This window comes from Microtus pennsylvanicus, chromosome 8 (assembly GCF_037038515.1).
Source record: "Microtus pennsylvanicus isolate mMicPen1 chromosome 8, mMicPen1.hap1, whole genome shotgun sequence".
Classification (NCBI taxonomy): Eukaryota; Metazoa; Chordata; class Mammalia; order Rodentia; family Cricetidae; genus Microtus; species Microtus pennsylvanicus.
The window spans coordinates 17,755,890-17,782,596 of NC_134586.1; the positions used below are offsets into that span (position 1 = coordinate 17,755,890).

General features: G+C 37.6%; 1 protein-coding gene and 1 pseudogene across 4 annotated transcripts in view; one reads left to right on the top strand and one right to left on the bottom strand.

The window, feature by feature from the left end:
- The window catches only part of LOC142855921 (killer cell lectin-like receptor 2), a 102,611-nt gene extending 78,936 nt beyond the window's left edge, over positions 1–23,675 (bottom strand). For 3 of the 4 annotated variants that reach the window (XR_012911564.1, XR_012911563.1, XM_075982550.1), the window contains exon 1: positions 23,609–23,675. The gene's annotated coding sequence lies outside the window, so the exon portion shown is untranslated. The remainder of the gene's footprint in view (positions 1–23,608) is intronic. The other variant, XM_075982551.1, reaches the window with a different exon arrangement.
- LOC142855920 (killer cell lectin-like receptor 2) lies at positions 4,426–20,179 on the top strand (annotated as a pseudogene).
- Positions 23,676–26,707: the final 3,032 nt, after the last annotated feature.

Sequence of the window (26,707 nt, forward strand, 5' to 3'; positions counted from 1 at the left end):
TCCAGATAGCCCTTAAGTTTGGACAGGAAGAGTGCATTTGCAGATACAAAATGATAAAGCCATTGCTGAGGACTGAGGGTGTGACCAGAGGTTAGAAGGTGTGACGGCACTGATGCACACAGCTTCCTGGTAGCTGTCTTACCACAAGTGAGTGGGCACATGATGTGGCTTCACAAATAAAAGTGGTTCTTGCAGCAATGTGCCAGGAAAATCAATATATGCTAGAGTATATAAATATGTATATTTATGTTTATCTGTATGTGCTTTTGTACAACAGTGAAGTTAAAAAAAAATCAAAGAAAATGAAAAACATTTTTTAAAATTCTCACCTTTCTGTTTTGTTAGCTGGTTGTGATTCACTTCCATACATTTCTTCTTTTTTCTTTCTTTCTTCCTTTCTTTCTTTCTTTCTTTCTTTCTTTCTTTCTTTCTTTCTTTCTTTCTTTCTGTTTTGCTGCACTTTTCTCAAAGAAGTGCAGTGTGAGCGTCAAACAATTAGGTGTGAAGAGACTCAATCTTCAACATAATCATCTTCATTTGAAGACTTTCTCTTTTAGAAACTCAGCTTTATAATAAACAGAAGATAAAATGTGCAGGTGCTGCTTTTTTGGATTTCCAGTTATTGGTCTCTACCATGTATTTAGTTTCTGTTCACACTATTGTCCTTGTTTGTCAAGCACACTGCTGACACCATATCTGTTGCCCATTCTACTGTCACAGACAGGAATGAAAGGACATTGAGCTTGTATCAGAGTCTTGGAGAGAAAGGAGACAAACAACACTCACATGTGTGCTCTGCATTTGCTCTGTGTTCCTCCTGAGGACCACAGTCTTCCATCAAGGATGGAAATAAGAAAAATGTCTCAATAGTGTTAACCTTTCTGTAAACAGTTTGTTGTGAATCCCCAGACCTGAGGTCTTCAGTGGTGTTTTCTAGAACAGCAGTTTCTCACTGCTGTGACTTTTTCAGATCCTCAGTTTCACTTACGGTCTCTATTCTTAAAACGAAACAGCTTCCCTCCCAGAATCTTAGGTTCTTTTTCTGTTATGATAAATTATAGACAAGCCAGCATAGGGAATGAAAAATTTATTTTCACTCACAGTTCATGTTTATAGTCCTTTATGGTAAAGAAGTCACTGTAGCTGGAGTTGGATGTAAATGATCACATTTCATCATAGCAAGAAACAGAGAGCAATTAATGAGTGTTTGTACTCAGCTTGTTCCCTTCATTCATACAGTCTGAGATCCCAGTGTAGGAAAATGGCACCAGCTGCAATGAATCTTCCCTCTTCCATTTACCTAGCAAATATAATGATTCACAGTCTTGTTCAGAGCTAAATCTAGCATAGATAATCTCCGATAGGTGTGCTCAAGTATTATCTCTGCTTGATCTTGTCAAGTCCACAATTCTAACCACTACTCCCAGTTTGACATGATAGAATAGATAATCTATCTCATTGTGTATGCTGGTTCAATACAGTTGTAGAAACAGAGCAATAGGCTGAGTAAATTGCAATGAAAAGAGGCTTGCTTACGGGCAGATTTCTTAAGGTTGGAAATCTCATGGTCAGGTACCATCATTTGGGGTGAGACCCAACATTTGCCAACCCACAACACAAAGCGAAAGATTGCAGATAGGCATGCATAGAATGAACGGGATGGATGGGCTTGCTTTATGACACCTACTGTCTGAGAGCAGGGGTGTTTTACAGATAAGGTCTCACTTAAGAGCTCTAGGTGGTATGAAACTCAATATGTAGTAGATCAAGCTTTCCTTGCACTTCTGAGTATTCTCCTGACTCTGATTCTTGGGATTACAGCAGTGTGTTGCCATGCCTTGTCATATATAAGTTTTTGTTTATATAGCCATAGTGAAGCTATCCTATGCATTATACACATATCACACACACATACACACACACAGAGTAAACTGCTCAAGTAATGTATATCTGTAACACAGAACCGAGGAGAATGATGCAAGAGAATATTGAGTTCAAATCCAGCCTCAGCTTCATAGTGAGTTTTAGGCCACTATTAGTTATACAACATGACCCTGTCTGAAACAAAACCAAAAAACCAAACCAACAACTAAAAAATAAATAAGCAAGCCCTCTGAAGATGAGCATGTAGTTCATTGTCCATTTCCATGGACCTTGGGTTTGATAGCCCAGCCTCATTGAAAATACAGCAATAAAACTACCTAATGTGTAAGGACATGAACTTTCCTTGTAAACATGTGTGGATTAAAGGGTAGATCAGTAAACCTCAAGAAAATCACAATGGAAATGTGAGTGTCTTATGGCATTCCTATTATATATTAACTCCCAATAGACACAATTAAAGACAAAAAGTAGTATTTTCTCTGAAATATGAATAAATATTAATCTAAAGCAAAATTCCTGAAAAGTATTGAAATTTGGAACTGAAGAACTTAGTCATCCCATTTATTCTATACACCCTCATATTCATATAAAGCTGTCTCAGGGATGGTAACACCTCCAGAAGATCCTTTATTGTATAAGATTGTTTTGGCTATTATGGGTTTTTTGTTTTTCCATATAAAGTTGATTATTGTCCTCTCAAGATCTGTGAAGAATTTTGATGGGACCTTGATGGGGATTGCATTGAATCTATAAATTGCCTTTGATAGAATTGCCATTTTTACTATGTTGATCCTCCCAATCCAAGAGCAAGGGAGGTCCTTCCATTTTCTGGTATCCTCTTCAATTTCTTTCTTCAATGCCTTAAAGTTCTTGTCAAATAGATCTTTCACTTCCTTGGTTAGAGTTACCCCAAGATATTTTATGCTGTTTGTGTCTATCGTGAATGGAGAAGCTTCTCTGATTTCCCTCTCTGCTTCAATATCCTTTGTGTATAAGAGGGCGACTGATTTTTTGGAGTTGGTCTTGTATCCTGCCACATTACTAAAGGTGTTTATCAGCTGTAAAAGTTCTTTGGTGGAATTTTGGGGGTCGCTTATGTACACTATGCGCTTCAATGGAAGAATGGATGAAGAAAGTGTGGAATATCTACACATTAGAGTACTACGCTGCGGTAAAAAACAAGGACTTCTCGAATTTTGCATGCAAATGGATGGAAATAGAAAACACTATTCTGAGTGAGGTAACCCAGACCCAAAAAGATGAACATGGGATGTACTCACTCATAATTGGTTTCTAGCCATAAATAAGGGTCACAGAGTCTACAATTGGTGAACCTAAACAAGCTAAATAAGAAGGTGAACTCAAGGAAAAACATATAGTTATCCTCTTGGCTATGGGAAGTAGACAAAATTGCCAGGGAGAAAATTGGGATCTTGGGGGTGGGGTGGGATGGGGGTAAGGGGAGATGGGGAGAGAAAAGTGAGAAGCGGAGGATGGGGGGAACTTGGGGAAACAGGATGATTGGGATAAAGGAAGGTTGGATAGGGGAGCACGGAAGCACAATTCTTAGTTAAGGGAGTCACCTTAGGGTTGGCAAGAGACTTGAACCTAGAGTGGCTCCCAGGAGCCCAAGGCAATGTCCCCAGTTAGTTCCTTGGGCAGCTGAGGATAGGGAACCTGAAATGACCCTATCCTACAGCAATACTGATGAACATCTTGCATATCACCATAGAACCTTCATCTGGTGATGGATGGAGATAGAGACAGAGACCCACACTGAGCTCCCAAGGTCCCAATGAGGAGCAGAAGGAGGGAGAACATGAGCAAGGAAGTCAGAACCACGAGGGGTGCACCCACCCACTGAGACAGTGGGGCTGATCTATTGGGAGCTCACCAAGGCCAGCTGGACTGTGACTGAAAAAGCATGGGATAAAACCCGACTCTGAACATGGTGAACAATGGGGGCTGATGAGAAGCCAAGGACAATGGCATGGAGTTTTGATCCTAATTCATGTTCTGGCTTTGTGGGAGCCTAGCCAGTTTGGATTCTCACCTTCCTAGACATGGACAGAAGGGAGAGGACCTTGGACTTTCCACAGGGCAGGGAACCCTGACTGCTCTTTGGATTGGAGAGGGAGGGAGAGAGGAGTGGAGGGAGGGGGAGAAGAGTGGGAGGAGGGGGAGGGAAATGGGAGGCTGGGAGGAGGCGGAAACTTTTTTTTCCTTTTCTCAATAAAAAAAAAAAGCTGTCTCAGCCATCTCTTCTAAACAATGGCTTCTTTTAAGTATATTACATTTTAGCTGAAAATATCGAAAGTGTTTTCTCAGAACATATTTTCCTTTATCCTTTCAGTCACCAAATACTGATTACAAACATGATTCTGATGCATATGAAGTGGGGATCATTTCATATGCAGGAATGCATTGCTCATGTTTCCTATCTTTCAGTATCATCTCTTAACATACAATTTCCTCTTTCTGCTCTGGTCAAGAGGAGGGGCAGAACTTTAAGAGCAGAAGTATCATGTAGAAGGACTCTCTTCTGTGCTTCCTTTGGAGTCTCTGGGGGGATATAACTTGTTCCTCGTCCTCAGTTCCCACCACCTGCATCGCCACCTGGTTGGGGTACAGGTAACTGCCACTTTCATTCCTTCAGATTTCTCTATCACAGGATCATACTTATTCTAGAGAAATGTCATTCAGCTACAAATGACCTGCATGATGGTGACAGAGATAAGTAAGACAATTGATCATGTTAGAACGCATTGTCTGCTTATGAACATTGGAGATAAGCTTCAAGAAAGGAATTTTCAATTATTGTGTTACGATTTTCTTGTGAGTGATGTAAAGAGAGGGATCATGATTAGTAGAATTACTTTGTGACTATTTCAAGTGGTTTACATAGCTTTTTCTCCACTTTGTAGAATTTTATAATAGGAATCCATTTTATTTTTAGAGTATTAGGAAAACTGTAAATGTATTTAGAAAATTTCATCAATAAAATGTGTTAGATATACTAGAAATGAATAGAGTCCATCAACAATTTTTAATATTACCTTTTTTATTCATTGCCCCTTCAAATAATGTTTAATGGAAGAGGCAAGGTAAGTCATGAGTACTTATAATTTAATAATTTGTATATTCATTACTATCCTAAGAATGAATATTTTATGAGCATTTATTATGCCTACTAACAAATTATTTTCATTCATTCTTTCTATTTTTTGAGACAGAATCTCTTTCTGTAGTCTTATCTCTCTGGAAATTTCATATCTAGATGTTCTGCCTGCTTCAGATTACCAAGTGCTTGGACAAAAGTCAGGTACCACTGTAGAAAAATTTTAGTTTTATACAGGACCCTCAAGTAACATTATACATTTTACGTTGCTTTGTGGAATGTTCATGTCCATGGAATCCTTTGCGATTATGAATACAGGTGTTTTAGCTTTTACTCAGGAGACTTTTATTATCATATCTGGGATCTGATTTTAATTTTTTGTATTTTTCCTTTCATATAATCCTTTGGACATTGTTTCTGGCATATACTTTATAAAACTTGTCAAAAGGAGACTAGATCATTTTATATCCATGTGAATATCACATCATTTACAAAAGCTTTAAAAACAAAGAGATTTGTCTTTAGGCAAGTTTTCAGTTTTTAATGTATTGATAATCATTTTAAATCATGTCAGTTACTTAGGTGGCACCTTCAAGGTGTTTTACCATACCTCTGAACAATCACTGATGTGGCCACTAGTTAAAAAGTTTTATCATATGTTGTGGAAGCCAGTCACCTTCCACACTCTTAAAGAATTCAGATCCTTAAAGGAGTTAGTAATCTTCCACCCTACCCCAGCATCAAATTCTAAAATGGACATTCTAATGTTTTCTTTACCTAGACATCATTTCAAGATAAAGTTTTAATTTAAACCTTAATTACTTCTATCCAAGATGAGGAATCAGCAGGTAACATATTCAACCTCAAGACATTTTGAATTTTCTTCAGAATCACAGCGTGCAGCCAGTCCTCATGAGACACAAGGGCCCAGAGAGTCTGGCCACAAAGGTGAGTGCTCTCCTCTTAAGCAATGTACACACCAAACATTTAAAATTGTCCCAGCCTTTCTACTTATTGCCAACTGGTAATAGGAGATCACCCCAGGAAGAAGTGAAAACTTACAAGCTTTTGAAAGAAATAACATTTGAGACCGGAAAAAATCAATAATTTATTTTGCATTTGTTAGTTTTTTATTGTTTACTTTATGAGTCCGGATGTCAAGTAACCAGAACCAAGCTTAATTGTGCTATGTGGAAAACAGTGGCCCGGAATCCTTGACACGGCCTCTCAAGTTATAGGATTACCGTTGTGAGCCACCTAGCCTGCTTTGAATACATTTTTACAAATTTGAGAAAACAACAAGTTTTAGTTAATTTTATCAAAATATGATTTAAAATGTGAAGCCTTTAGAAAGAGAAACTACATTCTAAAGAAACACTGAATTTTCTAAAGAAATACACCTTAAAGTAATGAAAAGTGTAGCCAGACTGGTGCCGCACACCTTTAATTCCAGCACATTGGAGGCAGAGGCAGTCAGATCTTTGTGAATTCGATGCCAGCCTGGTCTACAAGAACTAGTTCCAGGACAGGTTTCATAGCTGCAGAGAAACCCTGCCTCAAAAAAAATGTTGAAAGCAAAGCTTTCTAAACAAGATATTCCAAGTGTTTCATCAAACTTCAGTGTCAATTATCAGGGTCAACAGTCAAGTCAGAAGAGAGGTCTAAATTCTTTACACTTTTTCTTGTCCTTCAAATATTGTCCCATTTAAACACTAATCTGAACATTAGTGTGATGATAAGGAGTTGCGGGACCCTAGAACCCAAGACCTCAAACACAAGGATAAATACCTTATTTTCCTGAGAAAAAAAAAGAATTGATAGACAGGAAAAGAGCTGACTTCTAGAAGTTCTTTTATAATGGACCCTTATAGAGTTCAGAATTTTCACCAGTTTTTTAAGGTTCCTCGGGATTGATCTTTTTTTCCTCTTCATGCTGAGTTATTTGGAGTTTTCCATTTGCCTATTCACTCAGTGCTTTGTAAGGTGAACTAACTGTGTGCACCTGAAAAAGGCAGCTTAAGACTGTCATTCCAGTTTTCTGTGAGATGAGTCAAGGCTGAATGGGCAAAAATTATCTAAACGACCAAGGAAATCAAGACCATGAGGGGTGCGCCCACCCACAGAGACAGTGGGGCTGATCCAATGGGAGCTCACCAAAGCCAGCTGGACTGGGTCTGAAAAAGCATGGGATCAAACCAGACTCTCCGAACGTGGCAGACAATGAGGGCTGATGAGAAGCCAAGGACAATGGAACTGGGTTTTGATCCTACTGCATGTACTGGCTTTATGGGAGCCTAGTCTGTTTGGATGTTCACCTTCCTAGACCTGGATGGAGTGGGGGGAGGACCTTGGACTTCCCACAAGGCAGGGAACCCTGACTGCTCTTTGGACTGGAGAGGGAGGAGGAAAGGGGGAGAGGGTTGAGGGAAGGGGGAAGGGGAGGGAAATGGGAGGCTGGGAGGAGGCAGAAATTTTTAATAAAAAAATCTCCTAATTAAAAAAAATTATCTAAACTCCTAGAGATCTGCTTCTATACACAGGGTATAAGCAGAATAGGTATGTGTCATCCAGAAATATAAAAGTTAAACTTTTTAGAGTTTATTAGAATTTATTAATTATATAAAATAAAGGGTTTCACTATGACTTTTGTATATGAATATAATTTACTGATCATTTTTACCCATAATTATTATATCTATTTCCCCTTTCCCTGTTACCCTTCCAGTACCTTCTAATGCTTCTACTTTGATGTATTGTCTGTATTGTTTCCTTTCTCTTTAATTATTAGTTACATGCTTACAAGTGTTACATATATTAATCTGTCATTTCATTTAGTGCTGTTCACATGCATATGTTTTAGAACTGACCACTTGGTATTAGATATCCACTTATGAGCTCATTCCTACAAGAGATTTAATTTCTTTCTCACCTGTCATCAGTTATCTGTAGTTCTTCATCTAGGAGTGGGGTTTTGTGGAGCTTTCCCCCGTACATATTGGCATGTGTTGCTTAGGTTACACTATTTTTGAGATTGTCTGATTGCAGCTTCCCTGTTTGGAGTCTCTGTATTTTATAATCTCTAGTCTGCTCCTCTGAGCTGTTCCCTGAACATTAGGTGTAGGAGTTAGTTTGTATTCTGGAATTTTACTTAAAACATTAGAGTTTGTCATCCCTTTGTCACATGATGCTCCAGGTTATAGCTAGTGGTGAATGATGGGATGGCCCTGGTGATGATTCTCTTACCTGTTCTGATGTATTTAGAGTTTTCAATCTCCTTACATCTCATTGCAGTGGCTCTTGGGATCCTTTGCTTATTTCTAATGACGGCAATCGCAGTGTGGCTGACATACAGTGAGTAATTCATATACATACATCATTTGCCTAGGTACTAGCAATAGACATGAAGCATGGCATAGAGTATAATTATTTTGTCTGTCATCAGGTGACATTTCAGGTATCCTGGAATTTGAAAGTTTTTTGTTTTCCCCTTGACTCCGGAACCCTTGGGTATTACAGTGACTCTGGGGCTGCCTTGGACTTATTCTGTCTTACTCATAATAATATTCCCTGTGATAATGTGTGTTGCTAATATTCTGCTTCCGTAGCTTTGATGACTTTGAATATGACATAGACAGCTTGTAAAAAATAGCTGTACAAAATAAATTACATTGTCTTATGGATATTGAGGACATGGTTAAATGAAAAGATGGAATCTGTAGACAGAAGTTAGAAGTTGTAGAACTTCAGCTTTACCTTTTGCTTGATGTCCTCACATCCTTAGAGAAAACCACTGATGGGCTAAGCTCCAACAAAGCTGGAAATCTGCATATTATTGTCTCTTCTATGATGGATAGTCCATCTGCTCTGATGATAACTGTGGTATTACTTCATGTTTTTTAGTTCAAATTTTCATGCTGTGTTAGGTGTCTCTGACTATTTTACTTAAGTATTTGTTTGTCAGGTTTTTTTTGCTGTGAAAAAATGAAATAATTAGAACAGAAGGTGTTTCCACAATAATATTTTTAGCTATCTTATCCTAAAGCTCCCAATAGTGAAAAGTTAATTTTTCCATTCTTATAGTGAGTTAATTGAAGTGTTAATATTTAAGTGTCAAAATAGCAATCAAAATAATGACATGTATTGGCTGTCAGCAGGAAGATTTTCTCTAACCTTAACTTTCAATAGTTATGCTTTATAAGCATTTTTATTTTATCTTCTACTAATTTTATTTTTTCAGTATAGCCAAGAAAAAAATACAAACTGCATACAACCACAATTTCTATAATTAACTGATTTGTTAATTTCTAAATTTTAACATACAAATTAAAGTAATAATATATGTTGGTGTCAAAATGAAGCTTTTTGTCTAATCTTCTATTTTAATACTTATTCCATATGAGGATTTTTTGATGTTTTATCTGCTACTAATTTTAGTTTTTCAGTATAGTGAAAAAAACCATAATCTGCAAAAAACTCTAAACGACCTCACTCAACAGTATCACACCCTGCAAAGGAACAGCTCCTTAATGAAAGAAATGCTGAGAAATAAGTCTAGAGAGCTTGATGACTACAAACATCAGAAGAAACTTGACTCCTCCAACAGAGAACAGAACAGATGCTGTGGGGAAAGTAAAGTTTTAGATTGCATACAGTTCACAGGTATGGAGGGGGTCTTGAATAAAGTACTTGACTTTTCTGTAATGATTCTTCTCCAAAAGATTTGAAATCCAGTTAGCCATTTTTAACACTGGTGGTGTATGGATTAAATGTTGAGGTTTCTTTACTTCATGTAGGGGTAAGGAACCATGGAAATCCTTGTTTGGGTTAGGATAATCGTATAGTACCTAGAACTCAGGGGTCCTCTGGTGCTCCTACTGCTACCAGTGCACAGAATTACAATTCATCCCAGCTAAGAATTCAAGTCATTTTTATTTATGGGAAAATCTGAGTATCCCACTTTGTTTTTGTCAGAACATGAAGTTTTTATTAAGAGTGTATTTACAAAATATTTAGGTAAAAATGAGCATAGAGCATTTAGGTGGATACAGTCACAGAAATAACAATGTGTGCAGTGTTTTCTGTCTTATTATGATAAATTGACCTGTTTGTGACTAAGATATCCTCCCTAAAGCTTAAATGAGAGTTTCAGCATCGCTGTTCACAATTATGCATTTCTAACAGTAACATTATAAATTATACTTAAAAGATACACATACCAAGTGTTGTGAGGAAAGTTTTTTTTGCATCATGAATGATTATCTTTCATTGATTCAACTGATCAATAATTATTAAATAATTTTTCAAATTTAGAGTTTACAAAGAGCTTTGTGTATGAACTTACTCTGCTGTAATAGTTAGGGTTGACAATTTTATTATGCAAGGACAGATGATAACATTAAAATTGCTATATTGTAACATATATGTGAAGAAAAGAAAACGCTCCAAAAATATCTTTGAAGAATCCCAGATCCATGAAAAACATTTAATATCATTAATTTTTTTTAAAAAAGCCTTGTCAACTGTAAATGATAGTTTAACACTGTAATTCCTGTACTTAGGAGGCTGAGACAAAAGGATTGTAAATTTGAGAACAGTTTAACAAATTCCAGGCGAGCCTGAGCTACACAATGATACCTCTTCATAGGAAAACAAAGATTGAAGATAAAGTTTGTTAATTGAACATGACCCTCCCAATCCCCTCAATAAACAAAATAATTGTATTGAGGTGTTGTTGTTAAAATAACTGGAAACATTTCATTGTTTTCAACTTGACATGTTTGGGTATGTGGGCATACCATTGAATGCATCAACATAATCAGAACAGACTTTCACCTTCAAAAGCTCTCTCATATGACTCTTATAACTCTTAAAATAAGAGCATCAAACATAGAACACAGCACATCTTTAAATGCACAGTATGTATGAACGAGTATGAGCCCAGAGCTTACTATTAATCTAGAATTCTGTCATCTTTGTAACAGATTTGAACAGCCAGTGTTTGTTCTCCATCCTCAAACCTTACTATAAGGCTCTGTTTCTTAGACTTGGACTGTGTTAAAACCCTCATCTGAGTTGAGTCATAAAATTTGGTCCTAGGCCTGGTTTGCTTCATTTTGCACACCATGCTCAAGTTCATTTATGTTTGCCACAGTGGTCCTCGTCTGTATTGGTCGTGTTGGGGTGTTGAGGCTCTGTAGCCCAGGCTGTCTTAGAATCTACTTTCTAACCAAGGCTGGTATGGAGGTCATCACTAATTAGCCTATGCTGGCCTCAAACTGCTGGTGATTCATGGGAATAAGCCACCATGCCCAGCTGATTTACTTCCCTTTCAAGGATAAACAGTATTCCTTTGTGTTCATCTGCTATATTTTTTTGTACTGATTTATCCACAATGGACACATCAGCTGTTTCCATATAAAGAACTTTGCATAAAGCATGGGTGTACAGGAGTTTCTCTGCATGCTAGAATCTCAATTTCTGAGAGCCGTGATAATTTTCTTAGTTATAGAGGCTTGATAAATGAATTTCTCTGAATACAGTATGCCAGAAAATGCGAAGTTTAGTTATGCACTTTCTCTGTTATAGGCAAATATGTTGACGGATACTGGTTATGTTCTGGAATAAAATGTTATTTCATGATGGACAATACACACTGGAGTGGATGTAAACGGACCTGCCAGGACTCAGCTTGTCACTTTTGAAGATAGACAATGATGATGAACTGGTATCATAGATTCTTCCTTGCTTTTCTATTCTCTGGGATTTGTGTCTCTAACCCTTGGATAGTGGCATACTGAGTGTAGGCATGGTTTTGAAAGTAAAACCTTCAAGATTGTATATGGTTTGCCAGTAATGAGAGCAAAATTGCAGTAAGAGTCTCCCCAGAAACTCACTCCTGCTCCTGGGTTAGTGTCAGGTCACAGGGTTTTGACAAAGATACTCGATATTGAGAGGCAATTGCATCTTTGTAATCTCCTCCCTTTCTCAAGAATCTGCAAGAAAATCTCTCCGAAAATCATGGATTCCCTGAATAAGTTTAATGCTTTGATATAGAATATCCAGTGACTGACATTTTTTATTTCCAGAGAGAGAGTTACACCATTACGTGGAACTTAGTGCTTGCTCCTTTGAGTCCAGAAGTGTCTGAAGTGAACAGTTAGATGACAATAGAGAAATTAATTGACTTCTGTGCCCATTTCCAAAATGAAAATTATATAAGATCCATGTAATAAGTGTTTTTAACTAGATAGTCCCACTGTGATTTTCACGGAATCTGGCCATAATATTTACTTCATATTTCAAAACTGATATCTATCTCAAGAAATGAGTATTTAAAGGAACAAAATGATCAAGGTCCTGACATTTTCTGTTTACATTTGTTACTAAAGAAATGTATCCAAATACACAGAGGATATTTTTCTGGAGAAAGAGTTGCAGGATCAGCTTGAAACCTCAGTCATTTAGAACATGACACATAATTTATACAGCAATTTATTTACAAGTTTGTATAATTATAGTACAATTTTTGTTTCAGTTTGATGTATTTTTCCTTTAACACAGAAAATGTAGATAATCTAAAAATTATATGCCAAAATAGATTTAGTAATTTTAGTAATCATTCAATTGGGATGTCACATGAAAAGTACATTAAATATTTCCAAATATCTTTTTCTCTCCTCATCAAGTTCTACAACAGAATAGCTTCCTGTCTGCAGCACGGATTTTAATGCATGGCTTTTCAAACAGAATTTTTCAACTTTTAGAAAATTTGTTTATTTTACTTCCTGTTTGCTGCTTTTCCTCCTACCTCTCCTCCCAACCTCTCCTGGCATTTCCTCCTGACTTCCACCCCCAATTCTTTGCCACTCCTTTTCTGTTCAACAAAGAGTAGGCTTCCCATGGAATCAACAAAAAAAAATGGGCATACCAAATTGCAGTAAGAACAGACAGCCCTGTCCCCTCCGCATTAAGACTGGGAAATGTGAACCAATATAAGGAATAGAGTCTTAAAGACCAGCAACAGAGTTAGAGACAGCCCATGCTACCACTATCAGATGTTCCACAAGAAGACTAAGTTACACAACTGCCCCATATAAAGAGTCAAGTAAGTCTTATGCAGGCTCCCTACTTGTCTCTTCAGACACTGTGAGCTTTCATGGGTAAGGGGTAATTGATTCTGTGACTTCTCTTCTGAAGTCCTTGATCCCTTTGGTTCTTCCCTCTCCCTCTCATTAGCAGGAGCATGGTCTAAAGTTTGGCTGAGGGTCTCTGTCTCTTTTTCCATCAGTTCTGGATGAAGCCTTTCAGAAGACAATTGGGCTAGGAATCAATCTTTGAGTATTGTAAATATTATTAGGCATTATTACATTGATATTTTTCTCCAGTTGTCTGATTCTATCCTAGGTCTCTGGGGTCCTGGTCCTCCAGCAAGTGGGTCCTGGTACTCCAGGTATTTTAGGATTGTAGGGTGGACCAGCTTTGATTGGCCACTCCTGTAACCTCTAGGCCACCCTTATCCAAACATGTCTCATTGGCAGAACTGACTATAGTCAAAGGTGCATTTGAATACTTTCATAATTTCAGAATTACATATGGAGCTGGTATGCCATGTTCATTTAGGGGTCTAAATAAGGGAGATTGTGAATTCAAGCACAGCCTTGGCTAGACAGTGTGACTTTCTCTAAGAAACACAGTCACAAATCATTTTGTGAATTCAGCATCTTTAGATACCTGATTTCTATTTAAAATAAATTATGGAATTGATTGGTTCTGGCACAAATTAGCCACTAAGGAGAAATTGCTTCAAAAATGAATTGCAATGGATTGGAGGAAAGGACAATAGAGAATTGACATAAAATTAGCTAAGATGTGTTATGTTGTTCTTTCTCTGAAACAGAAGGAAATTTTATCATCAGATATGGCTTTTCCTTTTCAGAAGTTCCTTCAGTTCAAAGTTAATCCATACACTTACTGGATTGGATTATCGTATGATGCAAGAAATAGCAAAAAATGGCAATGGATTGATGAAGAGGCATCTAACCTGTGAGTTTCCTGAACACTCACACACTAACAGTCGTACATGAGTTGGGAGGATTGTGTGATGTGTTACCTTTATTAGTTAATGAGTAATGATGTTTTGGTCTGTGGCTTAGCAGAGTAAAGCCACTTGGGAAGTCTGAACAGAAATAAAGAGAGATGCCATGTAGCTGCTGAAAGAGAAACATATTGCACCAGTAACCCACAGCCTTTTCGCAATACACAGATTAATAGAAATGCATTAATTTAATAGAGCTAACTAGTTAGAATTCTAAGCCATTACCAAACAGTATTATAATTAATATAATTTCTGTGTGATTGTGTCTGGGCAGCTGAAAAATGAAATCACAGTCCCTGTTTAATAAAGATATGCATAATTTGCATTGGTATGAATCTTGGTTTATTGATACAAATTTAAGGTCAAGTTTGTTATATGTTCCTGTATTTCCGATCTTGATTAAGTTATTGTGTTTGTGTAGCTCATTTAAAAATGTGATGTATAATTAAGAATTATAAGTTAATAGATAATCATCTATAATAGTCAAGCTTGTAGTCATGTTAGTTAGGATTTCTAGATGTAAAGAGATGTATTTCTGATGGATAGGCATTCTTCAAACCTTTCAAGGACTATGAATTATGGCATTTAAAATGTTTTAAGAACCTAAGACTTTTCATGACAATGAGACACATCTGCTTCTGGCAGCACAATGTACTTCAAGTAGAAAATGGGCATTAAGAGGCTCCTTATTGAGTTGGTTAGCCATTTGGGCAAGAAACTGCTCTTTCCTGGACTGCTTGATAAACTGGACATGCAGAGCCGACAGAAAGATGACTGCTCAATTTGTCTAAAGGTGACACTGTTCTTCGGAGTTCCTCCTTCATAAAAGTGCCTGCTAGATGGTCTGCAGGACATAGAAGAAAATAACTGACAAACTGTGAATATAGGTACAACTGTCTTTGTAATTTCCTGCATCATGGAAAAGTCTGCTGGTTACTATGTGCCAGTAGTCCTAAGACGGATGCCCCAATGATACAGAAGAACTTTGGGTGACTGTCCAGGTAGCAAGATGTCTATTTCAACTCTAGAGATTTGAGAGTAGATTACAATGAATTTATTGTTTACTTTGATAATATTATATCCATCTGGAGTCTTTGATGGAGTTGAAAAATTTATAGATATAGTTTTTTAAATTAGGATAAAAGATAAAGTATATATATTACATATATATATCACAACTATAATTTTTGTTTGATAACTGTTTTGTTGTATGTAATTTTACTATGTTATTTTTAAAGCCTTCCTTTTTGTTTAAACAGAAAAGGGAAAATAGTGTGGGAGGTCCTTCTGTCTCTGTGTTGCTTTTATTAGTTAAAAGAACTGTTTTGAGGCTATGGCAAGGAAGATCGTAACTAGGCAGAGGAAGCTAGGCTGTATGCAGGAAGAAAGAAGGGTAGAGTCAGACAGAAGTGATGGAGACACCAGAGACAGACACTGGGAACTTTTGCTGGTAAGCCACTGTCATGTGGCAATACACAGATTAATATAAATAGGTTAAATTAATATAAGAGTTAGCCAATAAGAAGCTTGAGCTAATTGGCCAAGCAGTGATTTAATTAATACAGTTTCTGTGTGATTATTTTGAGACTAAGCAGCCAGGATGCTTAGAACAAGTGGTCCTTCTTCTGAAACACCTGTTTAAATGTATGCAAAGGCATTTCTCTCATTTTACATTTACATGGCTTTCCTCATTATTTATTATCTTTTTTATATATTTTTTTATTTATTGAAAATATTTCCGCCTCCACCCTGCCTCCCATTTCCCTCCCCCTCTGCTCCATTCCTCTCCCTTTCCCTCTCCAGTCCAAAGAATAACTAGGGTTCCCTGCCCTGTGGGAAGTCCAAGGTCCTCCCCCTCGGTCCAGGTCTAAGAATGCGAGCATCCAAACAGGCTAGGCACCCACAAAGCCAGTACATGCAGTAGGATCAAAACCCAGTGCTATTGTCCCTGGCTTCTCATCAGCCCTCATTGTCTGCCATGTTCAGAGAGTCCAGTTTTATCCCATGCTTTTTCAGTCCCAGTCCATCTTTTGGTGAGCTCACAATAGATCAGCCCCACTGTCTCAGTGGGTGGGTGCATCCCTCACTGTCCTGACTTCCTTGATCATGTTCTCCCTCCTTCTGCTCCTCATTTGGACCTTGGGAGCTCAGGCTGATGCTCCAATGTGGGTCTCTGTCTCTATCTTCATCCATCGCCAGATCAAGGTTCCATGGGTAAGAACAAGATACATATCACGTGTTTTGATGAAGTGTTACGGAGGGAAGAGAAATGGTTTAGAAGATGGCTGACAAAATGTAATACTGAACACACATCAGGACTGTATGTTCTATAATGTACAGAGCAGAAGCAAATAAAAAGCTTAAGAGGACATGATATGATTGGATCATGCTGACAGATACAATGAGTGTGAATATCTAAAACTTTCACTTGACTTTTTTGTAGTTAACATATATAATTTTTGTTGTTTATAAATATAAGAATATGTTAATGAATAATTTCCATCTAAAAGTGTTATAGTGTATAAGGAGATTAAAGGTTATTTTCAATCTAGTAGATTGTTATTCACTACTTTACTTAATTAACTTTATTTATTGAAAATATAATATACAGAATGAAATTTGATCATATTCACCCCGTGCTTGCCCTCTCAACCTTTCCATGACTATACACTAAAGTAGTCACCTGTAACTTAAGTTTTCTTGATTAATACTGTCCATTGTTTTATGGCTATAGGACAATCAGTGGAGCAAGCAACACAAGCAGTAGCCACACCACCAATAAAGAGTGAGTCTTGTATTTCCAACAGCAGTCAGCTAACAATAATGATTCACTAAAGAGTAAAGAGCAGCTCCTCATCTATGCTGTAATTTTAGCTGGCTTAACCCTGTGCAGGTTGCATATAGGCAACCATAACTGCTGTGTTTGTAATTTCATAGCCGTGTAAAGTCCAGAAGGCAGCATTTCACAGAGCTTTTCAACATCAGCTGGTTCTTACATTTTCCCACTTCCTCTTCATTGATATTGCCTGAGTATTTGTGGTGGTCTGGAGGGGGTTGGTGAAGACATCCCCATAGGACTGCACACATTTTTTCTTCAGCACTTTGAGCAATCCTGCCACTCTGTTGCCCACTATATAAAGAAGCTTCTCTGATGAAGTTTGAGATTAATCCTGCTTTAGGGCATAAACCAAAATATCAGAAATACAATTTGACCACTTGACCATTTATCAATGCCATTTTAGCAGATACCAACCTAGGGCTTGTGACCTCCCCAATATTGAGCTTTTGATTTAGATTACAATACTGAATACTGAACATTATATCTCTGATGTGTTAAAGACCTCAGGGCCTATAAGAAAGCAATTACTCATCCTATAATGATAGTTCCATGGGGGCATATCTTGCCTTTCAGGTCAGTATTGTGGCATGCATAATTTGGCCAAAAAAACTTTTTTTTAAAATCATTGACTATATCAATATATTCTTCGAATTGTAATAACTGTCCATTATATGTTTTTTTACAGCGACTTGATGACAGTGAAATCATTGCAGGAAGGTAAAGGCTGTGCATCTCTCAGTTTTGGAGGCATAAAACCCCATGACTGTGGTAGAAACTACCCCTGCATCTGTGAAAAGAGAAAGGATAAATTCCCTCATCCAGTGTGCAGTATGGAGGAAAAGTAAAAATGGAAATTTTGTCATCTTTCTTGGTTTCATGTGATGATTTGTGACTACTTAACAATTGCGTGTCTTAACCACCAGTCTCTGTCAGCTGAGCAAACAGATTAATGGATGGGAAAGGGAAGCAATATTCTTCTGAAACCTGACTTAACACAGCAGAAGCCATCTCACTTCCTGTAAACACAACAGCTTATATGTGGAGAATGGATGCCATTTGATCCCAGCTCTGAGAAATCATTTTCTTTGTTTCCTGAATGAGATATGGATCCAAATACAGATACTGAAAAAGAGGGTACACATCTCGTTCTCACTAGGCTAATCCATTTCTATATCCCACTCTTCTGGCATCACAATTAAGAACTAGGATGCAATTGTGGATTTTTGTTTATTAGATGTTTGATAATTGCTCATTATTTTTTGAATGTAGAATTTATTTTAAATAAACATTTCTGTGCTATAAAATATATTCCCAGATTTGACAAATAGTGGTCGGGATAGGTTAAGAAACTCATACACCCATCTATAGGCGTTATGTGTTCTCATTCTCTCTCTCTCTCTTTGTCTCTCTGTCTCTCTCTCTGTCTGTCTGTCTGTCTCTCTCTATGTCTCTCCTGTCTCTCTTTCTCTGTCTCTCTCTCTTTCTTTGACATTTTCTCATAAGTTGGGATCACATAGATACAGTAATATTAGTTGAGAGCAACTGGATGTTATGGCTCAAACTCAGTTTCTTTCAGGTACACGAGTTTGGGTACAACATAGACTGCATAGTAGGTTTGAGGTAGTTTAGGGCTACAGAGTGAGACTTCTCTTGAATAATAATAATAATGTTGATGGTAATAATAACACTGAACTTAATAAATATTTTCTAGAGACAAGCATTTTCTTTTTTAGCATCATACTAAAACTATAAAGCTTATGAAATTTAGTATTTACCAAGTAATATGATCTTATCCATAACTCATATTCATATTTGTCAGTTTTCTACATCACATCACTGTCAATATTTCCTCATGTTCGCTATCACCAATGCTTACACTTGTAATGTCCTTTAGATATAAAGTTGTTATTGAGTTGTGATGTCTGGTTTTGACCTTGACATTAAAAAATATCAAAATTTATCTTGTAGTATATATGTAAGAAAATGCATCCAGTCTAAGTCATTTGAAATGTGAATTTTACAAACTATGTACAGATCATTAAAAACAATTGTGTAGACTCATTGTATGTCAACTTGACACAAGTTAGATAGACTCGGGGGAGGGGGAATCTCACTTGAGAAAGTGCCTCAAAAAGATCTGGCTGTATGCAGACCTATAGGGAATTTTCTGGATTAGTGTTTGATGGGAGGGTTCCACCAGGTTGTGAGTGATGCCATCCCAGGACTAGTGTTCCTGAATTCCATCAGAAAGGAAGCTGAGAAAACTATGGGGAGCTTCCAGTAACCGGCATTCCTACATGGTCTCTGCGTCAGCTTCTGCCTCCCTGCCCCTGTCAGGTTTTAGTACCTATCTTGACTTCGTTTAGTGATGGAGTGTTATTTGGAATGTTAGAAAAACAATTTCTTTCCTCCCAAATTGCTTTGGTCATGTGTGTTTCATCATAGCAATAGAAACCCTAAGACAACAATCAAAACTTAAAAGGAAAATTGCTTTTACCACTGAAAGTTCTTTTGTCATTTTTGGCCTCACCACCTGGGCCCAGGTAAGCAGGCATATGCTCTCTTGTACTGTAAATTAATTAGGCATTCCATAGTTTTATATACTAAGCACAATTTTGTCATTGGTTCCATATTTCTTTGTATCTTTTATTGTTATTATTATTACTTATCTAACCCAATCTTATTTCATGGGTTAGTGTTTCATTGTTTTTGTTACTCAACACTTTCCTATTACTCAAATTTTCTACAATATTTGTCATTCACACATTCATATATGGTGTGTTTCTAAGTATTAACCATTATTAATGAACTTCTTATGCTAATTTTTGTTAGTCACTGTGTGAATATATATTTAATTCTATTGGTAGACATCTAAAACTCTGATATTAGAATCCTTATGTTAAGTGAAATTTCATTTAACAAGAGACTTCCAACATGTTTCACATGGCTTACATCATCTTATTTTCTTTGTATCACAGGAGAGTACTCTTTGTCCCTCGTCTTTGCCAATACTTCATGGTCTCAATGCTTTGGATTTTTACTATCATGATAAATTTAGGATTTTGCATTTCTCTTAGAACTGATGATATCGACCATGGTATTTCAAATACTTCTATGTCACATATATGTTTTGTTTTGTCAAATATTTGTTCATTATTTTCTTACCACCCATTGGCTTTGTCTGTCCTCTAACTGTAACATTGTAAGAGGTTTGTGTAGCAATATAACGTAACATTGCAGTTGATAGAGCTATGTGTTAAGCATTTTCTACTGTCTAGTCTGTATAATCTGAAATAAATCATTCAGTAATAAAGTTAAACATTTCATTCAAGTTTGACTATCACTTTCTATGCTTTCATAATAAGTATTATAAAAAAATTCTTATTTCAAATTTGCATAGATTTTTAACAGCTTTATTTTTCCGAGATATTATAGTCTTAGCTTACACATTTAGCTCAAGGTAATATTTTTTCTTTATTTAAATGTTCCTGTGTGTGTGTGTTTCTGTGTTATCACATGCCATGTATGTATGGGTGCTTCACCGATCAGAAGAGGGCATTGGATCCCCTGGACTTCAACTTTTAGGAGTATTTGAGTTACCAAATGCTGGGAACTGAACTCAGGACCTCTGTAACAGTAATATGCTCCCTCCTCTCATTTAAAAACTATAATAGAGCTTGGGGGAATGGGATAGTTGGGATAATGGAAGGATGGATATGGGAGCAGGGAAGTGTATATCTTATTTAAGGGAGCCATTTTAGGGTTGGCAACAGCCTTGACTCTAGAGGGGTTCCCAGGGGTCCAGAGAGATGTACCCAACTAGGTCCTTGAGCAGCTGAGGAGAGAGAGCCTGAAATGGCCCGATCCTATAGCCATACTAATAAATATCTTGTATATCACCATAGAAACTTCATCTGGTGATGGATGGAGATAGAGACAGAGACCCACATTGGAGCAATGGACTGAGCTCCCAAGGTCCAAATGAGGAACGGAAGGAGGGAGAACATGAACAAGGAAGTCAAGACCACCAGGGGGGCACCCACCCACTGAGATGGTGGGGCTGATCTATTGGGAGATCACCAAGGCCAGTTGGACTGAGACTGAAAATGCATGGGATAAAACCGGACTCTCTGAATATGGCGGCACAGCTCAGAAAGCTGGCATTTTAAAACAGCCAGTTTTTTCCTGCTGCTGAGTCAGGACAATTTCTTTGCAGTATGCAACCCATAAACAGCAAAAAGCTGTCTTAGATTCTCTCTCTCTCCTTTTTAAGCCTTCTCAGGTTTTACATGGAGTTTATTAGCACATTGGGTGCCACTCTTGTAATAAGAGCAGTGGGCTGCTTCCCACCACCTGGCTAGATTTATACCCATAATAATTACACGGAAACTGTATTCTTTTAAACACAGCCTGGCCCATTAGTTCCAGCCTCTTATTGGCTAGCTCTTACACATTGCTATAACCCATTTCTAATAATCTGTGTAGCCCACGAAGTGGCTTACCAGGGAAGATCTTAACCTGCGTCGGTCTGGAGTGGGAGAACCATGGCAACTCACTGACTCAGTTTCTTTCTCCCAGCATTCTGTTCTGTTTACTCCACCCACCTAAGGGTTGGCCTATCAAATGGGCCTAGGCAGTTTCTTTATTAATTAACCAATGAATGCAACAGATTAGAAAGAAATCACTCCCACATCAAATACAAGTCTATATGAAAATGTTCTTGCCAGTCGGTGGTGGTACATGCCTTTAATCCCGGCACTCAGGAGGCAGAGGCAGGTGGATCTCTGTGAGTTCGAGGCCAGCCTGGTCTACAAGAGCTAGTTCCAGGACAGGAACCAAAAGCTATGGAGAAACCCTGTCTCAAAAATCCAAAAAAAGGAAAATGTTCTTGAGAATTGACAAGTGAGAAGTGAATACCTTTCATCACATTCGCGAAACTCTTAGGAGGTTTTTATTATTTAGTCATGTCAAGAAGAATTCTGAAACTGTTATAAGTGACAAACTGGCGTCTGAGGAGACAACAAATGTCCCTTTATTACTGGTCTGGCTTTCACGGTTGCCAGCTCACTGTTAAAAATAGAGTTATTCTTTTCGTTTTTTAACTTTTCAAAATCGATTGCTTAATTTTAGACTTATTTTTGAACAAATTTATATATGATTACTCTCCCACCCAAAATCACTTATCTTTCTCTTTCCTCTGTGTATCTCACAGATAAGATGGGGGTTTATATATTTTTCAATAAAAACCAGTAGGGTATTGTTTTCAAATGTCAAAAGTTACATTGCATAAAAACAGGTGAATTTAGACACTTAAAACACTTACTTTTGTGGCGAGATTTTCTGGGCCCTTGAATCTCATCAGGCCTTTGCTGTTCTGCAACCTTGAAAGTTTATATAATTTAACAGTTGTAAAATTTATCTCCTAATCCAGCATCTTGGAAGTAAGTGAAGTACTGTTTGTGTCAAAACTAGGCTTTGAGTAATTTCTAAAGAAAAAGTTAAAATGCCCAACTTGAGGAAGGTACCTGGATCTGGATCTGATGCTGCAGTGGGGTGGGAAGGGGTAGGATCTGATTACTTTCCCTAATGATAAAAACACCCTAAATCACATGGACTGACCCTGACTTCCAATGGAGGTAAGAAGGTTTCTGTCCTTTATACCTCTTAGGTTCATGGTACTTAATATTAGGAAATACAGAAAGAATTAAAAATTTACTAGTAAGTTATTGTAATATTGGCACAGCATATTTGTCTAAAATATTCAGCATATATAAATTGTTAGGAAAAAGTGGAACTACTGCAAATCATTGAAACACTTTCAAACCATCAATTTAAATAACAGTCAAAGCTTTCTAGATGAATAAAATTTTGATTTACAATTATTTACACATTTTGATAAATGTGCAAATATAAAAATGTTCATACAGTATTTTCAATTATATATGACTCTCGGTGTTTCCCAGACACCACCTTCAAAACAATGTTATGAAGGTTAATACTCTGGGTGATTAACATTTTGGGCTCCTTGACACAGAAATATTTCTTTAATTAAAGACCAAACACCTGAGATGTCCACCCTCTCCACCCAGTCTTAGCCTACACAATTTTCTCCAGGTCAGGATGGTAAATGCATGGAACTAGGAAAATCCTACTGAGTAGGGTAACACAGTCCCATAAAGACAAACACTACTTTTTCTCTAGCATTCGAGACTCCTGGCTCCAAGTCTTCAGACTTGTTACATAACCTGTAGTAACTACATTAGTCAGTAAAGTTAGAAATGGGTATTGCAGGAACTGGGTTTGGTAGCAATAGAGAGGGGCATAGTGGGATACATTTTGAAGTTTTAATCTCAAATCCTACCATGTGCATAATTATTTCACATATGAAATTCTAATATATGGCATTGCCAAAGGAACATATACAAAAACAACTTTTGTCACTATGCAGCAGTCTTTAACTAATACTCATGAAGGATTCTGTTGAAGTAGCAGCAGGCTGTGTTCCACCGCCCAGCTCCTGGCCACCAGCTAGCTTTAATCCTGAAATAACAATACACAAGCTATATTCTTTTAAATACTGCTCGGCCCATTATATCTAGCTTCTTTTCGGCTAACTCTCGCACCTGGATTGCCAATTTCTAATAATGTGTGTAGCACCCCAAGGTGCACTTACCGGGAAGATTCTAGCCTATGTCCATCCTGGGTCAGAGCTTCATTGCGTCTGCCCCAGAGAGAAGAGCTATCGAGTCTGAGCTCGCTTCCTCTTCCTCCCAGCATTCTGTTCTGTTTACTCCACCCACCTATGTTTTAACCTATGAGGCCAAGCAGCTTCTTTATTAATTAACCGATGACCTTCCTCCATCAGGATTCAATCTGATAATATATATCAATATATTATCAAATAGTAAATATTCATAACTCATCTTGTCCCTTACATTTATAACTGAGATGGTAGCTAACGGACATATGGAAAACAAATAGTACATGGACTTGTTCTGTTCTAGTTTACTAATTTATGAAGCCTTCTGAAAGTTCTCAAATTTTCTCTTATTTTCTGAGAAAAGGGAAACTTCCCATTACAGAATTCATTTCTAAAATTGTTATTTATTATTACTGGGTCTTTTTTGGGGAGGTGGAGGTACCAGAGGATAGCTTTACTGAGAGAGTCCTCTTACTCCACCCACATTTGGTTTCCAAGGATCAAACTCAGGTGGGTCTGACAGGTTTGTGTAGCAAGTGTATACTGAGTACACCTGGCTCCTATTATGACTTCTTCCTCATGGATAATACATAAACATTTAACTTGCTCAATAGTAATGAATTCCATAGAACCCTCTATCTTGTTTCCTTAGTGCACAGAAATCACAGCACACACAGAAAGAAAATAACCACTGCTGAACTCTTATTCCACTTGCTGCCAGAGTCAACCAAATCTAACCCACCAACAGGGCTTCCCTATCAATCCTGCTCTCATGCCACTCCGCCTGAAATTCTCTAGAGCATATATGATCTTGTATTGGAAAAACAATAAAGGCAGCTATTTAACAGTGTTTTGACCCAGAAGCAATTTTGGTGGAGGGAACCGATCTTCCAGTTGGGGAACAACTTGAACTTCCCTGTATTGATCCTCTCAGAACTCTAAAAGAAAAAAGCAGAACTGAATCTTCTCTGACTGATACACCAGATAATGATTTTCAGGCCCTCCTCTTGAGAGAAACTGTAAAGAGGAAACTGCATGATGAAGCTGATGCTGACAGAGAGGGAAGAATAAATGAATCATGACATATGTTGCAAATCAAGTTTGTTTCTAAGGCTTGTAACTTACCAGTCAAAATAGCGTTATTTTCTTCAGTAATTAGTTGTAGAGCTTGCATATTATCGGTTGTAAACGTTTCTAAAGCTGTTTCTTATCAGTAAATTTCTCATATTTGGCACTGATATCAACCAACATTTTTAGGGATAAAATAACTACCAAAATGATAATAAATAAAATTGACATTATGTACATTCTAGCTAAGTTAATTATCCCTTCATTTAATTGTTTCATTTTCAAACCATCCATTGTAGAATCATACAGAGACCTAACTTATTCCATTATAATATTGTTTCCCATTTTTTGAAAAATTTATTTTTATTTTATATGCATTGGTGTTTTGCCTGCACATTTGTTTGCATTATTGAGTCAGATCTTGCAGTTACAGGTAGTTGTTATCTGGGTTTTTTTTTTTTGAGGCCTAAGGCTTTGAAAATGATTGGACTTACCTCAAGTCACAGGATCTTGGTGTTTCCCATCATGTCTCTCCAGATTCCACACTCATGCTTTGTGGAAAGCTAAACCCAGGCCCTTCTGAGTCCACATTAGATTCAAATTCTGTATACAACGTTAGGCTTTGTTTATAGGTCCAGAGTTAATCTTATGGTGTCCCTAAGTAAATCAATGGACTTCTTTTTTTGTTTTATTTTTTATTTTATTTATTTATTTTTTTAATTTATTTATTTATTAAATATTTCTGCCTCCTCCCCGCCACCGCCTCCCATTTCCCTCCCCCTCCCCCAATAAAGTACCCTTCCCTCATCAGCTCCAAGAGCAATCAGGGTTCTCTGACCTGTGGGAAGTCCAAGGACCACCCACCTCCATCCAGGTCTAGTAAGGTGAGCATCCAAACTGCCTAGGCTCCCACAAAGCCAGTATGTGCAGTAGGATCAAAAACCCATTGCCATTGTTCTTGATTTCTCTCAGTAGTCCTCATTGTCCACTATGTTCAGAAAGTCCGGTTTTATCCCATGCTTTTTCAGACCCAGGTCAGCTGGCCTTGGTGGGTTCCCGATAGAACATCCCCATTGTCTCAGTGTGTGGGCGCACCCCTCGCGCGGTCCTGAGTTCTTTGCTCGTGCTCTCTCTCCTTCTGCTCCTGATTTGGACCTTGAGATTTCAGTCCGGTGCTCCAATGTGGGTCTCTGTCTCCTTTCATTGCCTGATGAAGGTTAATATTCAGGAGGATGCCTATATGTTTGTCTTTGGGTTCACCTTCTTATTTAGCTTCTCTAGGATCGCAAATTTTAGGCTCAATGTCCTTTATTTATGGCTAGAAACCAAATATGAGTGAGTACATCCCATGTTGACTTCTTTACAGTGCTTCCTTTTGGAATTTTGAGACAACACAAGCATCTTCCTGCATTGGGACAGAGTGTCTGTTACTTTCTCCAGTACTGCTGCTCTTCCACCCCCACTCACTGTTTTTTTCAAGCACAACTTTACTAAGTCTCTCCTTTCATCCCTTGTATGTATGTATGTGTGTGTGTGTGTGTGTGTGTGTGTGTGTGTGTGTGTACATGTGTGTATGTGCTAACACTAGAGATAGAGATTCCCCATGATGGGGGATACAGACAAAAGTGATTGGATGAAGGTATTTACACTCTGCGCCCAGTGAACCTACTTTACACTGTTGAGATGAGTTAATGTTTATGGGTGATGACTCAGAGATATCAGGGTTTAGGAACATAAAGGGATGTTTCAATGGTAAAATCTCTCTGGGCACACAATGCAAACCTGAACATATCCCTAAATTTGACCACAGAACCCTCAGCAGAAGAAAAGAACCAACTCCCCAAAGTTTTCCTCTGACAATTTTGCACACTATATGGCTTGCATGCACTCAACTTCTCTCAAAAGCACACACACACGACACAATAATAATAAATATAAAAGTTGTTTTAAGTCTACAAAAGGAACAAGGTAAGGAGATAGAATCTGGTCATATAAGACACAGGC